The sequence below is a fragment of the Salvelinus sp. IW2-2015 genome, linkage group LG15, assembly GCF_002910315.2.
Source record: "Salvelinus sp. IW2-2015 linkage group LG15, ASM291031v2, whole genome shotgun sequence".
Taxonomy (NCBI): domain Eukaryota; kingdom Metazoa; phylum Chordata; class Actinopteri; order Salmoniformes; family Salmonidae; genus Salvelinus; species Salvelinus sp. IW2-2015.
In genome coordinates, this window is record NC_036855.1 from 43,800,049 (window position 1) to 43,814,043 (window position 13,995).

Below are 13,995 nucleotides of genomic sequence, written 5' to 3' on the forward strand. Positions count from 1 at the left end.
ACACACACACACACACACACACACACACACACACACACACACACACACACACACAGCTAGCATGACAAAGTTGACATGATGACAATCTTTTCTATAAGTTATTGTGATCCTAATCATAATTTCTCTCCCCCTCTCTCTATCTCACTCAGATACACACATATACTGAACAAAGCATGTTTACCCTGTATCTTTGACATTTATTTCAGTACTTGTACTGTCTCTATGCACTCACAGGGCCATAGACACTCACACAGACTGTCACTCAAACACATACACAAACACTCACTCCATCATTTGCAAACACACACAGTGCGGATTTAGGTATTGGCGACATGGGCAGTCACCCAGGGCGGCATCTTGCCGGGGGTGGCATGGGGCACCCGCACAAAAAAAGCAGAATGGTGACATTTGCACGATCGGTTTTCTATCGCTCACCGTGTGGGACCAGAGTGGGCGCCCTGATTCTAGTTTGTGAGCTAGGCAGGCTACTGCMTGGGAAGGTCTCCCACTCAGAAGTACGAGATGGGGAGGGGGCGGGGGTAGGTTGACCTCAAGTCTCCCCACTGGAAGCCMGAGGTAGGGGGAGCGGGGGAATCTATCAAATAGAGCGCCTCTTACTTTGTATWGTACTAATGCAATTAGTGAAATCAGTCACACTACGAAACGCTACCAAATAAACCACAATTCATTCATAATACTGTGAATATATAGTTTCACAGACATATTGTTGCATTGTTTTCTGGTTTGTGCGAAATCGTTAAGAATAATATAAATCCAGGTTGCACACCACCAAGGTGAATTGGTTTAGTCTTGACTCTTGGTTGACAGTGTTGGGGGATGGGTAATGTATTGATGCTCAGGTGTCAAATCAACACAWATTTGTTTCTATTTGTCTTTGTTACTGGTTTCTGATATTTATGAGTCTTATTTTTGTATATATTTATATAGTTTTAAAGGTTATGATTATTTATTTGTGTTGTTCCAAATGTCTGAATAAAAATGACAGTTTGTGCAGAATGTTTTTTTTTTTTTTTTGGTGCTGAAGGGGGGAGTGGATTCGCCCAGGGAGCCATTCAAGCTAGAACCGCCACTGCTCACACATAATATGCACATACATTTATACTGACTCTACACACCCGCACACCCACTCACATGTATCCTGTTGCCTAGTCACCTTACCCCTATACATATCTACCTCCATCACTCCAGTATCCCTCCACATGTAAATATGGTATTGGAACTTTTTWAATATTTCCTGTATATAGTATGCTTAGGCCGGACAAAGTTTAATTACTGTTTAACGGATGCCSYGCCTTACTTTTCTCCACACACCGGRAAAAAAATTGGATGTGTTATTTTTTGGYCAATATATGCGGCTCTTTGTTTATAATGCACTGTCCGCTCTCCCTTGAGGCTTTCCCAAGTTGATGCCCAAGAGACCAAACAGCCTCAGACCACACGCTCAGATCATGTTCCAGCCTCGGATTGGACAGTGAAACACACACGCTCGCATGGGGGGTGATAAGGGACATATATAAGCCTAGGCAACCGTACCACCTGACATGACGATACCAACACCTTACTAACGTCTGCGTGACTCCTGCGTTACGCATCTAACTTAGATGACATGATACCAACGCCTTACAAACGTCTGCGTGACGCCTGCATTGCGTGTTAATGGAAGTCATAATGTGCCTAGTTTATATTTATATTAATTCAATCGCAACCATAAATGTTATAAATGTACAATTTTTCCCATGCAAGCAGACATTCCGACGTAGCCGCCTTGAACTATAGTGTAGCCTACGGCTTGTGTATTTCCTGTTATGCTAATGGCCTAGAAAAGATTATGTTCAATCTATAGATCATCTGCTTTCCCTCAACACCTCATGGAATGGTATGTTATCTTGTCTCTCTGTATACAGATCTAAATGTTGTTAGCCAATCACAGACTGTGTTGTTACCAGTTCCACATCAGACAACCAATAAGAGTGTCCATGGTCTTCAGAGTTCATAGTTGCTATTCGGRATCCTTGGGATGTCCCTTCCTTCGAATAGAGCAGTTCATAGACTTTCCTTGAGGGTCCGTGCTATTCAGGTTCCTTGGGATGTCCACACCTCTATCAAGTACACATGTAAATTGTTTAAGTTTAGTGTTTAGGGTAAGGACATCCCAATGAATCCGGATTGCAGTGACCGTTCATAGAATGAGAGACTGGCACGGTATTTGAGAGCTCGGCAGCGACACAGACATTCATTWGTTTTTTTGTTTTTTACAAGCGGCAGAAGCGATTTTCGAGTGTCTGCCCCAGATAGTTTCCTTTTTCGAGATGATGAAAATAATTACCAAGATGTCCTTGATCCAATTGAATAGTAAGTAGGCTATATTTAAGTTGTGATATCGTTAGGAAATATTTAGGAGTACTGTGTCAAGGCAAATGTGGTTTATTTGAAAAAAAAATTTGGTTGATAACGTATTGTCGAATGCACGTAGGCAATATAATTTACTGTGTCGATAGCGGAGTAGGCTAGTGTACAATAACGTAATTTGATGTGCTAGTATTATTTATTTAATGGATTAATTCAATTGTAAATKAAATAACTACTTTTCACTGAAGGGAAACGAGGAACAACATGCAACTTCGATCAAAGACCTAAAATCATGCCTGACAAAATCACAACGGTATAATAATATAGTGTGGATACAGTAGTAGCCTATTCTACAACAATGTAACTGTATGTGCTTGCTAGTATTATTTATCTAATTGATTAATTAAATTGTAAATGTGGATGGGTATGCTATTTCATTCAATGATTACGTCATTGTACAAGGTAGATACAGGAGTAGTCTATAGTCTACAATAATAATGTAATTGAATGTGCTATAGTATCATTTATTTAATTGATGAATACAATTGTAAATGGGGATTGGTAGGCTACTTAATTCAGTGAATACTGAATATTTTGCTATCTCTGGGAGTATGTTAATGACGGCTTTTCAGCTGTTGAAGTATGGCAATGTTGAACTAATTTCTAAATCTCTTTCTTTTAGTCAAGATGTAATGAGCCAGAGCAACCAATCAGCCTCACTGCAGGTGCTCAACCCACTAGCTCAACCCACTAGCAAGCACATACAGTTACTGTTCTCCCTCCACAAGTAACCACATCCTCTTCTCCTGTTCACCTACTTTGCCACCACACTAAAAATGACTGTATATATACCCCTGTGCCATCTCAGTGTAACATGATCCATCCAAGGCGTCAGCTGGAAACCTAAAATGTGAGCCGAGAGGCGGTGGTATGAGGAGGCAGCACGGAAGCGTGGCTGGAAGCCAGAGAGGCAGCCCCAAAAATKTATTGGGGGGAGGCACACGGGGGGTGTGGCGAAGTCAGGTAGGAGACCTGCGCCAACTTCCCGTGCTTACCGTGGAGAGCGAGAGTACGGGCAGACACCGTGTTATGCGGAAGAGCGCACGGTGTCTCCTGTACGTGTGCATAGTCCGGTGCGGTACATCCCAGCTCCTCGTATCGGCCGGGCTACAGTGGGCATCGAGCCAGGTGCCATGAAGCCGGCTCAACGCATCTGGTCTCTAGTGCGTCTCCTTGGGCCGGTGTACATGGCACCAGCCTTACGCATGGTGTCTCCCGTTCGCCAGCACAGCCCAGTGCGGGTTCCACCTCGCCGCACTGGCCGGGCTAAGGGGAGTATTCAACCAGGTAAGGTTGGGCAGGCTCGGTGCTCAAGAGCTCCAGTACGCCTTCACGGTCCAGTATATCCGGTGCCACCTCCTCGCACCAGCCCAGTACCACCAGTGCCAACACCACACACCAGGCTTCCTGTGCGTCTCCAGAGCCCTGTTCCTCCTCCACGCACTCGGCCCTGTGGATGCGTGTCTCCAGCCCGGTACCAGCAGTTCCGGCACCACGCACCAAGCCTTCTGTGCGTCTCCCAGAGGCCTGTACGCCCGTTGCTGCTCCCCCGCACTAGCCTTGAGGTGCGTGTCCTTAGCCGGTACCACCAGTTCCGGCACCACGCACCAGGCCTACTGTGCGCCTCAGCAGGTCAGAGTCTGCCGCCTGCGCTGCCATCTGCCCAGGCGCGCCTGCGTGCCCGTCTTCCCAGCGCCGTTTTGAGCTGCCCGTCTGCCCAGCCATCTGAGCCGCCCGTGCTGCCCAGCGCCATCTGAGCCGCCCGTCTGCCCACGCCATTGAGCCCGCCGTCTGCCAGGCGCCATCTGACGCCCGTCTGTCCAGCGCCATCTGAGCGCCCGTCTGTCCTGAGCCGCTTGAGCGCCCGTCAATCAGGAGCCACAGAGGCCGCCCACAGCAGGAAGCCGACGCCAGTCAGGAGCTCGCCGAGAGCGTCCGCCAGTCAGGAGCCGCGCAGAGCCGCCAGCCAGGCAGGAGCCGCCGCCAGTTCAGGAGCCGCCAGAGCCGTCGCCGAGTCGGACCGCCAGAGCCGCCTGCCAGTCAGGAGCCGCCGCCAGTCAGGAGCTGCCCTCCAGTATGAGCTGCCCCTCCAGTCATTGAGCTGCCCCCATCATGAGCTGCCCATTCAGTCCGGAGCTGCCATTCAGTCCGGAGCTGCCATTCAGTCCGGAGCTGCCATTCAGTCATGAGCTAGCCCTCAGTCATGCTACCCGTCAGTCATGAGCTACCCCTCAGTCATGAGCTGCCCCTCAGTCCTGAGCTGCCCCTCAGTCCCTGAGCGCCTGCCTCAGTCTGGCAGCTCTTCTTCATCAGAGGCGTCTTTTCAGTCCCAAGAAGTTGTCCCTCAGTCCTTGTGGGCCGCATTTTAGTAGGGTTCCCAGGCCAGAGTCGCGCGAGGTCGCCGATCAAAGGAGAACACTCAAAAGCGGACCAAAGACTATAATGTGAGTGGGGTCCACGTCCTGCGGCCACAGCGGACAGATGCCCACCCAGACCCGCGCTCGCCCTTTAGGTTTCAGGTTTGCGGCCGAGTCCGGCACCTTGGGGGGGGGTACTGTCACGTTCTGAACCATAGTTATTTTGTTGTTTTCTTTGTTTAGTTGCTTGGTCAGGACGTGTGTGTCATAGTTTTCCTGTTCTATGTTTGGGCCTGTATGTTCTCAAATCCAGCAGGCAGTGTGTTAGGTCATTGTCTCTGATTGGGAACCATATTTAGGTAGCCTGTTTTGTGTTGGGTTTTTGTGGGTGGTTGTCTTCTGTCTTTGTGTCTATGCACCAGATAGGACTGTTTCGGTTTTGCCACATTTGTTATTTGTTATTTTGTCTTTTGTAGTGTTCACGGTTTTGTCGTTATTAAACATGATGAACACTAACTACGCTGCGTCTTGGTCCGATCCCTGCTACACCTCTTCAGACGAAGAGGAGGAAATCTGCCGTTACATAGACACAGAAGTGGTTCTACCTGGAACCAAAAAAGGTTATCCTATGGGGACAGCGGAAGAATCCTGTTAGTTTGTAGATACCACCTTTTTATCTGAGAGTAGGCCTATATTGCAGTCGTGGTTCCGTGGATATCTGTGAAAAATAAAATGAATTGGTTGTGATGAGTTAATCAGAAATACTATGAAACATCCCCACTTTTAGCACACATTTGCAAGCAGGCAAAGTAACCTGTGTGCTGAGGCATGTGTGATCACGCAACGTTGAYAGGACTAACAGAAAATACATGCTTGGGACTCCTGAGTGGCGCAGCGGTCTAAGGCACTGCATCTCAGTGCTAAAGGCATCACTACAGACCCTGGTTTGTTTCCAGGCTGTATCACAACCGGMCGTGATTGGGAGTCCCACAGGGCAGCGCACGATTGGCCCAGCGTCGTYCAGGTTAGGGTTTGGCCGGGGTAGGTCATCATTGTAAATAAGAATTTGTTCTTAACTGACTTGCCTAGTTAAATAAAGGTTCAATAAAAAAATATATTAAAAAACAAGCAAACAAAAKATGACGTACAGTGGGGCAAAAAAGTATTTAGTCAGCCACCAATTGTGCAAGTTCTCCCACTTAAAAAGATGAGAGAGGCCTGTAATTTTCATCATAGGTACACTTCAACTATGACAGACAAAATGAGAAATAAAAATCCAGAAAATCACATTGTAGGATTTTTAATGATTTTATTTGCAAATTATGGTGGAAAATAAGTATTTGGTCAATAACAAAAGTTTATCTCAATACTTTGTTATATACCCTTTGCTCACCTACAAACAGCAAGATTTCTTGGCTTCCACAGCACCTGTAACGTCTTCTTTTTTAAGAGGCTCCTCTGTCCTCGCACTCGTTATCCTGTATTAATGGCACCTGTTTGACACTTGTATCAGTATAAAGAGACAACCTGTCCCACAGACTCAAACAGTCACAACGCATCCAAACTCTCACTTAAGGCCAAGACCAACAGAGCTTGTCAAAGGACACCAGAAAACAAAATTGTAGACCGTGAACACCAGGCTGGGACAGACTGAATCTGCAATAGGTACAAGTCAGCTTGGTTTGAACGAAAATCAACTGTGGGACGCAATTGATTAGGAAATGAAGACATACAAGACCCCATTGATTGAATCTCCCTCGATCTGGGGGATCACAAAGAACGGTGAGCAAAATCCCAGAACCACACGGGGGGACTAGTGAACTGACCTGCAGAGAGCTTGGGACCAAAGTAACAGCCTAAGCCGATCAGCAAGGGCAACTGTGAAAGATGAAACGTGGCTGGGTTTTCAGCATGACGATGATCCAAACACACAAGCCCGGGCACGAAGGAAGTTGGCTTCGTAAGAAAGCTCAGTACTCACCCCATAGAAAATCTTTGGAGGAGTTGAAAATCCGTGTTGCCCAGCAATTAGCCCTAAAAACATCACTGCTCTACGAGGAGATACTGCAAGGGGAATGGGCCAAAATACCAAGCACACAGTGGTGTGAAAACCGTTGTGAAACTACTTACACAAGCAGAGAAAACGTTTGACCTCTGTCATTGCCAGCAAAGGTATATAACAAAGTATTGAGATAAACTTTGTTATTGACCAATACTTATTTCCCACCCTAATTTGCAAATAATTCATTACAAATTCCTACAATGTGATTTTCTGATTTTTATTTCTCATTTTTGTCTGTCATAGTTGAAGTGTAACCTATGATGAAAAAATTACAGCCTCTCTCATCTTTTTAAGTGGGAGAACTTTGCACAATTGTGGCTGACTAAATACTTTTTTGCCCCACTGTACGTCATATTTGTTTGCTTGTTTTTAATATATTTTTTATTGAACCTTTATTTACCTAGGCAAGTCACGTTAAGAACAATTCTTATTACAATGATGACCTACCCCGGCCAAAACCCTAACCTGGACGACGCTGGGCCAATCGTGCGCTGCCCTGTGGACTCCCAATCACGGCCGGTTGTGATACAGCCTGGAAACAACAAGGGTCTGTAGTGATGCCTTTAGCACTGAGATGCAGTGCCTTAGACCGCTGCGCCACTCAGGAGTCCCAAGCATGTATTTTCCTGTTAGTCCTGTCAACGTTGCGTGATCACACATGCGTCAGCACACAGGTTACTTGCCTGCTTGCAAATGTGTGCTAAAAGTGGGGATGTTTCATAGTATTTCATGATTAAACTCATCACAACCAATTCATTTTATTTTTCCACAAGATATCCACGGAACCACGACTGCAATATAGGCCTACTCTCAGATAAAAGGTGCTATCTACAAACTAACAGGATTCTTCCAACTGTCCCCATAGAATAACCCTTTTTGGTTCCAGGTAGAACACTTCTGTGTCATGTAAGGCAGATTTGTAGCAGGGATCGGACCAAGACGCAGCGTAGTTTAGTGTTCATCATGTTTAATAACGCAAAAACCGTGAACAACTACAAAAGACAAAATAACAAATAACAAATGTTGGCAAAACCGAAAACAGTCCTTATCTGGTGCATAGACACAAAAGACAGAAGACAACCACCCACAAAAACCCAACACAAAACAGGCTACCTAAATTGGTTCCCAATCAGAGACAATGACTAACACCCTGCCTCTGATTTGAGAACATACAGGCCCAAACATAGAAACAGGAGAAAACTATGACACACACGTCCTGACCAAGCAACTAAAACAAAGAAAACACACAAAATAACTATGGTTCAGAACGTGACAGTACCCCCCCCCCAAGGTGCGGACTCGCGCCGCACACCTGAACCTAAAAGGGCGAGGCGGTCGGGTGGGCATCTGTCCGCTGGGCCGCAGGACGTGGACCCCACTACATTATAGTCTTTGGTCCGCTTTTGAGTGTTCTCACTTTTGATCGGCGACCTCGCCGCGACTCTGGCCTGGGAACCCACTAAAATGCGGCCCACAAGGACTGAGGGACAACTTCTTGGACTGAAAGACGCCTCTGGATGAAGAAGAGCTGCCAGACTGAGGCAGGCTCAGGAACTGAGGGGCAGCTCAGGACTGAGGGGCGCTCATGACTGAGGGTAGCTCTGACTGACGGGTAGCCATGACTGAGGGGCTAGCTCATGACTGAATGCAGCTCCGGACTGAATGGCAGCTCCGGACTGAATGGCAGCTCGGACTGAAATGGCAGCTCATGATGAGGAGGCAGCTCAATGACTGGAGGGGCAGCTCATGACTGGAGGGCAGCTCCTGACTGGCGGCGGCTCCTGACTGCAGGCGGCTCTGGCGGTCCGACTCGGCGGACGGCTCTGGCGGCCCTGAACTGGCGGGCGGCTCCTGCTGGCTGTGCGGCTCTGCGCGGCTCTGACTGGCGGACGGCTCTCGGCGGCTCCTGACTGGGTTCGGCGTCCTGATGGTGGGCGGCCTCTGTGGACTCCTGAGTGACGGGCGCTGTCAAGCGGCTGACAGACGGGCGCGTCAGATGCGCTGGACAGACGGGCGGCTCAGATGGCGCCTGGCAGACGGGCTAGGCGGGCGGCCAGACGGCGGCTGGCAGAGTGGCGCTAGTTGGCCATGCGACGGGCGGCTCAGATGGCGTGGGCAGACGGGCAGCTCAAAACGGCGCTGGGAAGACCGGCAGCAGGGCGGCCTGGGCAGATGGGCAGCGCAGGCCGGCGACTCTGAGCCTGCTGAGGCGCACAGTAGGCCTGGTGCGTAGGTGCCGCGAACTGGTTGGACCGGCTAAGGGACACGCACCTCAGAGGCTAGTGCGGGGAGCAGCAACAGGGCGTACAGGCTCTGGCAGACGCACAGGAAGCTTGGTGCGTGGTTGCCGGAACTGCTGGTACCCAGGGCTGGAGACACGCAATCCACAGGGCCGAGTGCGTGGAGGAGGAAACAGGGCTCTGGAGACGCACAGGAAAGCTGTGTGTGGTGTTGGCAACTGGTGGTACTGGGGCTGCGTGCGCAGGAGTGGACACGGATATGACTGGACCGTAAGGCGTACTGGAGCTCTTGAGCACCGAGCTGGCCCAACCTTACCTGGTTGAATACTCCCTTAGCCGCCAGTGCCGGCGAGGTGAACCGCACCTGGGGCTAGTGCTGGCGACGGGAAGCACCATGCGTAAGGCTGGTGCCATGTACACCGGCCCAAGGAGACGCACTAGAGACCAATTGCGTTGAGCCGGCTTCATGGCACCTGGACTCGATGCCCACTGAGCCCGGCCGATACGAGGAGCTGGATGTAACCGCACCGGAACTATGCACACGTACAGGAGACACCGTGCGCTCTTCCGCATAACACGGATGTCTGCCCGTGACTCTTCGCTCTCCACGGTAAGCAGTCGTGGAAGTTGGCGCAGGTCTCCTACCTGACTTGCCACACCCCCCGGGTGCCCTCCCCAATAAAAAATTTTTGGGGCTGCCTCTCTGGCTTTCCAGCCAGCTTCCTGTGCTTGCCATCCTCATACACCGCCTCTCGGGTCACATTTTAGGTTTCCAGCTGTGACGCCTTGGATGGGATCATGTTAACACTGAGATGGCACGGGTATATATACAGTCATTTTTAGTGTGTGGCAATAGTGAACAGGAGAAGAGGATGTGGTACTGTGGAGGAGAACAGTAACTGTATGTGCTTGCTAGTGGGTTTGAGCTAGTGGGTTGAGCACCTTGCCAGTGAGGCTGATTGGTTGCTCTTGGCTCATACTCTATGCGGACTAAACAAAAAGAGATTAAGAAATCTAGTTCCAACATTGCATACCGTTCAACAGCATTGAAAAGCCGTCTCATAAACATACTCCCAGAGGATAGCAGAAATATTCAGTATTCACTGAATTAGAGTTAGCGCTACCATCCCCATTTACAATTGTATTCATCAAATAAAATAAATGATTACATTATGGCACATTCAATTACATTATTATTGTAGACTTAAACTACTCCTGTATCTGACCTGTACAATGACGTAATCTGAATGAAAATAGCATAACCATCCACATTACAATTTAAATTGATCATTTAGATAAATAATACTAAGCAAGCACATACAGTTACATGTGTTGAGAATAGGGCTACTACTTGTATCCACACTATATTATAGAACCGTTGTGGATTTTGTCAGCGCATGATTTTAGTCTTTGATCGAAAGTGCATGTTGTTCCTCGTTTCCCCTTCAGTGAAAAGTAGTCTATTTCATTTACAATTGAATAATCCATTAAAATAAATAATTATTAGCACATCAAATTACGTTATATTGTTACACTTAGCCTACTCCGCTAATCGACCAGTAAATCTATAATTGCCTACGTGCATTCACAATACGTTATCAACCAAATTTTTTTTCAATAAACCACATTTGCCTTGACACAGATCTCCTAAATATTTCCTAACGAAATCACAACTTAAATATAGCTACTTACTATTCACTTGGATCAAGAGACATCTTGGTAATTATTTTCATCATCTCGAAAAAAGGAAACATATCTGGCGGCAGACACTCGAAAAATCGCTTCTCGCGTTTGTAAAAACAAAAAAAAACAAAATGAATGTCTGTGTCGCTGCGAGCTCTCAACATACCGTGCCAGTCTTCTCATTCTATGAACGGTCACTGCAATTCCGGATTTCATGGATGTCGCTTCCTAAACACTAAACTTAAACAATTTACATGTGTACTTGATAGAGGTGTGACATCCCCAAGGAACCGCAATAGACGACCCCTACAGGAAAGTCTATGAACGCTCTATTCGAAGGAAGGGACATCCAAGGATTCGCGAATAGCAACGTATGAACTTGAAGACCATGCGCACTTCTTATGTTGTCTGATGTGGAACTGGTAAAACCAGTCGTGTGATTAGGCTAACAAACATTAGATCTGTATACAGAGCAACAAGATACAACATTCCATGAGGTGTTGAGGGAAAGCCAGATGATCTATAGATTGAACATAATCTTTTCTAGGCCATTAGCATAACAGGAAATACACAAGCCGTAGGCTAACACTATAGTTCAAGGCGGCTACGTCGGAATGTCTGCTTGCATGTGAAAAATTGTACTTTATAACATTTTATGCGTTGCGATTGAATTAATAAAATATAAACTAGCACAGTTAATGACTTCCATTACCACGCAATGCAGGCGTCACGCAGACGTTTGTAAGGCGTTGGTATCATGGTTCATCTAAGTTAGATGCGTAACGCAGGGAGTCACGCGACGTTATAAGCTGTTTATCGTTCAATGTCAGGTGGTACGGTTGCCTAATCTTATATATGCCCTATACCCCCCATGCGAGCGTGTGTTTTCACTGTCCAATCCGAGGGCTGAACCATGATTCTGAGCGTGTGGTCTGAGGCTGTTTGGTCTCTTGAGCATCAACCTTGGAAAGCCTCAAGGGAGAGCGGACAGTGCATTATAAACAAAGAGCCGCATATATTGCACCAAAAAGAACACATCCAATTTTTTTCCCCGGTGTGTGGAGAAAAGTAAGGCACGGATTCCCGTTTAAAACAGTAATTAAACTTTGTCCGGCCTAAGCATACTATATCAGGAAATATAAAAAAGTTTCCAATACCATATTTTACATGTGGAGGATACTAACTGGAGTGATGGAGGTAGATAGTATAGGGGTAAGGTGAACTAGGCAACAGGATACATTGTGAGTGGGTGTGCGGGTGTGTAGAGTCGTATTAAATGTATGTGCATATATGTGTGAGCACCGTGGCGGGTTCTAGCTGAAGGCCTCCCTGGGCGAATCACTCCCCCCTTCAGCACCAAAAAAAAAAAAAAAAAAACATCTGCACAAACTGATCATTTTTTTATTCAGACATTGAACAACACAAATAAAATAATCATAACCTTTAAACTATATATAATATATACACAAAATAAGACCTTCATAAATATCAGAAACCAGTAAAAAAAGACAAATAGAAAAAATTTGTGTTGATTTGACACCTGAGCATCAATAGCAGGTTACCGATTCCCCAACACTGTCAACAAGAGTCCAGACTAAAGCCATTCACCTTGGTGGTGTGGCACCGTGGATTTATATTATTCTTAGAGATTTCGCCACAACCAGAAAAGACATGGCAACAATAGTGTCTGTGAAGCTATATAGGTTCCACAGTATTATGAATAATTGTGGTTTTATTTGGTAGCGTTTCCGTAGCGTGTAGACTGATTCACTAATTGCATTAGTACTATACAAAGTAAGAGGCGCTCTATTTGAAGATTCCCCGCTCCCCACCTCGGGCTCAGTGGGGAGACTGAGGTCACTACCCGCCCCCCCACCATCTCGTACTTTAGGGGAGACCTTCCCCATGCAGTAGCCTGCCTAGCTCACAAACTAGATCAGGGCGCCCACTCTGGTCCACACGGTGAGCGATAGAAAACCGATCTGCAAATGTCACCAATTCTGTCTTTTTTGATATGTCGGGTGCCCATGCCACCCCCGGCAAGATGCCGCCCTGGGTGACTGCCCATGTCGCCAATACCTAAATCCGCACTGTGTTGTGTTGCAAATTGATGGAGTGAGTGTGTTTGTGTCTGTGTTTGAGTGCAGTCTGTAAGGAATGTGTCCTATCCTGTGAAGTGCATAGAGACAGTACTGGAAATAAATGTCAAAGATACAGGGTAAACATGCTTTGCTTCAGTTATGTGTTATCTGAGTGAGATAGAGAGAGGGGGGAAGAAATTGAATGATTAGGATCACATAACTTATAGAAAAGATTGTCATCATATGTCAACTTTGGTCATGCTTAGCTGTGTGTGTGTGGGTGTGTGTGTGTGTGTTGTGTTTGTGTTCGTGTGTGTGTGTGTGGGAATTGCGTGTGTGTGTTGTGTGGTGTTGTGTGTGTGGTTGTTGTGTGTGTGTGTGTGTGGAGAGCATGGTACATGAATACACAAAACATTGATTGTTTGTGTGTGGTGTGGTAAAACAGTAAGCTAGGCAATTCTTGTACCCCCAAATATGGAATTAAAGATTTCTTGATTCATCAGATCCTTCTATTTTTGTGTATTTGTATTTGAGATATACCGTACATTTTGCCTATGCCCTTGCTCCCCTCAACACCACATTTCTAACGTACACCTTTCAACATCCTTTGTCCAATGTGTTTGAATCTCTGTTTTGGCAGTAATCTTCTTGCTTGGGTGGAAGGATGGAGAGTGAAACAAAGAGAAGATACAGACAGTTATCAGCCTGCTTACTAAGAAATGTAAATACGCCTATGCTTTGCTGTCTATCTCTGTCGACTTGCCTGACTGACAGATTGCTGAGGGGCGACAGAGTTAGTGAGTTTCCTAGGCTAACCTAACTTTTGTTGAAGACCTTCAGGTAATGATTAAATCATGATTCGTCTCCGTCCTTTACAGATCCTGAATATGTCATGGCCTGATTCACATTGCTCTACAGCTGTTGCTTGGCCACCCCCCTGAGTTAGCCAGTGACCTATTCTTGCCACAATCCCAGGAAAGGAGAGGGCAGAACCACCCCTCCTTAACATGCCATACTCATTGACATGTAATATGATGCGTTGATACTCTGATCTTCAATGTGTATGATCCTACTAACCAGCTTTGTAAGGAAACTACACGTAGGGTTTGCTACTAGCTATTGCTGATGATCAGTTAATCAGT

General features: G+C 46.7%; 1 long non-coding RNA gene across 1 annotated transcript in view; it reads right to left on the minus strand.

Annotated features, from left to right (window-relative positions):
• The window catches only part of LOC111975170 (uncharacterized), a 21,722-nt gene that overhangs the window by 2,981 nt on the left and 4,746 nt on the right, over positions 1-13,995 (minus strand). The gene's annotated exons all lie outside the window — the stretch shown is intronic.